Source organism: Cottoperca gobio, chromosome 22 (assembly GCF_900634415.1).
Source record: "Cottoperca gobio chromosome 22, fCotGob3.1, whole genome shotgun sequence".
NCBI classification, from domain to species: Eukaryota; Metazoa; Chordata; class Actinopteri; order Perciformes; family Bovichtidae; genus Cottoperca; species Cottoperca gobio.
Genome location: NC_041376.1, coordinates 12448576 through 12451696, shown reverse-complemented (window position 1 = coordinate 12451696; position 3121 = coordinate 12448576). Strand labels below are relative to the sequence as shown.

Here is a 3121-nt window from a genome sequence, read left to right as displayed (position 1 = left end):
ATATGACTCCCCGCTGTAACTATGTGTGTTTAGTTAGATCAAAGTTTTGATTTCCTAACTCTAATGCCAAAATTGTAATGTTTATATCTCTAGTCTTTATCATTTCAAATGTTTTATTCCTTGTAACCCACATTAATCTTTCACAACAACACCGAGACCAAACATCAGGATCTATTATTATCTCTTTGACTTCTCCGGCCTCTGCCGTTCTCAACACTTTGACTGATACCACCGTCATATTCAGTTAGAAATCAATACAAAATGTTTATTGTGCATTGTAGAGTACAGAGTGTATCACACGGGGTCATGTTCATTATAAAAACATTATTTAGCTATTTCTACACATCTTATTATTCAGACAATGCGGTTTGCCAAGTAAATCATATTGTACAGTGATGTATTATATGTAGTAAAGGAAGAAGACTAACAACTAACAATTAAATCAGTGGCTTTTAAACAGGAGTTATTGTCAGAATACAACAGTATTATGCTTGATGTAAGAGTACATGAACGTAGATGACTTGCACGATGTATAAGCTTAAACATGAAAAGGTTCAACACATAGGAAGATGAATGTCAATAACTGCTCGGTAGAGACCACACAGCTAGGCACATGATTTCTCCCCATCAGGGAGAAAAACGAAATGCTTACAGTGAAACTTATTCATCACCACTGGTTTATATTGCAATTTGGGGTGACTCTGCTAAATACCCTCATATAAATAACAATACATACTTAAGGTTTATGATGAATTGTGGTTTTGGGCAAATACATCAGAAGCTTTTATTACATTATTTCTGTGTCTTACATGATGAGGCAGATATATTTAGGTTTTTCAGTCAATCACAGTTTTGAGGAATGAGGAATAAAATCACATTAAAAGTCCAGCTGTGAGTGAAATAACAATATTGTCACAATTTTAAATGTTAGCAGAGGCAAGAAAGCTTATCATTTCCATGTTTTGGGTTAATTGAAGCTTATAACATAATAGTCCTCTGGGATACAAGGCGTACATATTTATTTTAGAACACATACCTTATATTGCATGGCTGTTCTTTAACTGGAGAACCAGTTTCACACGTTTTATTGTCCCCTGACTTTGGCAGTGATCTTGTAGTCTAAAGGCTTCAGTGTTAAACCATAGGAGCAGTTTAAAGACAGGTCCTCATTGGCACATTTCTCAAAGCGGCATTGTTGGAGCAGAATTGCAAAGAACAAAAATATCTCCACTTTGGCAATCTGGTTCCCAATACATCTTCTCTTCCCTGCTGAGAAGATCATAACATTGTTGGTGAGATCCTTATCTAGGGAGCCCTGTTCGTCCAGGAAGCGCGAGGGGTCAAAGATATGTGGATCCTTCCACGTCAGGGGGTCGTGATTGACGGACCACTGATTGATGAAGACCACCGTGTCTTTGGGGATGTGGAGGCCCTCGATGGTGACGTCTGAGGTTGTGGAGTGTGGGATGGTGACGGGGACGAAGCTGGTGAAGCGCATGGTCTCGTAGATGAAGGCGTCCAGGTACGCCAGGCTGCTTCGGTCCTCGACACATGGCATCCTGTTACGCCCCACCACTTTGTCAATGAGCTCATGGAGTTTGGTTTGCATCTCGGGGTGTTTAGCCAGCAGAAGGAGAATCCAGTGAAGAGCGGTGGAGACGGTATCCAAACCTGCACCAATCAGATCTGACACCGTCCCCTCTGTGTGGCCTTTGGTGAGGCCATTGTCACTTTCAGCCTTGTCAATCACGCCAATGATGGCATCACTCATATCCCTCGTTACCTCTGGATCAAATGTCTCTCTGTGCTCCTCCACCTTGTTCTGGACAAACCCAAAGAACTCTTCATTCAGGTCTGTGAAGTTCTTAAACATGCTGCGGACCGGATTAGGGAAAGACCGAAGCCATGGCATCACATCGACCAAGCTTCCAGCCCCTACTGTCTCTCCAAACTTATCTACCCTCTGTAACAAGGCTCTGAACTCAACATCATCATGACCATAACGTTTTCCAAAGCACAAGGCACAAATCACATTCGCTGCAGCTACTGTCAGCTCATGAGCGGGGTTGAAATACTGGCCCTGAGCACTGAGTTTAAGGAAAATGTCAACTAGCTCTGTGGCTTCAGCCACAATTTGCTGCTCAAAGGCTCTTTTGGTCTGGCTATTGGCAGAAGAAAATGCTCTGATCGTTGATTGAGCAATTTTCCTGTGCATCTTCCACTGTTTGCTGTAATTGGTGAAAGTCATACTTTTCCCCCCTGAGACAGCCTGGAAAGAGGCAAAGTTTGGTCTGCCTGCAAACTCTGTGCTGTGCTGTATGAGAGCCTCACGTATCGCTCTGTCTCCATTCAGAACCACAACGTCGCTGCAGCCCAGCCGTATCTGGTACACGTTGCCATATTTTTTGGCGAGCTTGGCAAAGGTGATGTGAGGCATCTGGCCCAGCTGCATGGCGTTGCCCACCACTGGCCAGGCGAAGGGTCCCGGCAGTCTTCTCTTGAGTCTGAGGTTCCTGACCCACAGACAGGCTTCCAGACAGAAGAGGAAAACAAAGGTGGCGACGAGAGCAGGCTGGACCTGTCCGCTCCATTCTCTGATGATGCTGCTGCCCTTCACACCAAACTCTGAGTCCATTTGAGCCATTGTGTTATCCTGTAGCTGGTCTATCATCCACTGCGTCAAAAAACGAGACAATTTTTACACAAAAAGGGAGACCATTGCAAGTGTTCCCTCTTTGTACATTCATAAAAATAAAATAAATCCTTTTTTGATTTCTTAACCTGTATTATAAGACTCTAAGCCTAACTCACATGCTGTCTCACCCCTCGCTACAGAAGCTAGTGAGAAGGGCTCGATCAGGTTCAAGCCTTAACATTTCGCTTATATGTATCTCTATGGTGGGAGGGGTCAGCAACTCAGGTTTTTTATTATCTCTCCCCTCCCATTTTTGACAACAGCCTACAGACCTTTAGTCCTATTTCCACTCAGGCCTCCTTGCAGCAGCGTCCCTTGTAGGATGGAAGAAAAGCAGAGCAGCTACTTAATAGGTCTTGTTGCCAAAAATACAGATTTATAGTTGTATTGCCAAAGAATAAAACACATTAAGAAGTATTTGTCTTG

At 43.3% G+C, this 3121-nt stretch overlaps 1 pseudogene; it reads right to left on the bottom strand.

The window, feature by feature from the left end:
• Nucleotides 1-239: 239 nt before the first annotated feature.
• LOC115027566 (cytochrome P450 1B1 pseudogene) lies at nucleotides 240-2846 on the bottom strand (annotated as a pseudogene).
• Between the last annotated feature and the right edge of the window lie 275 nt (nucleotides 2847-3121).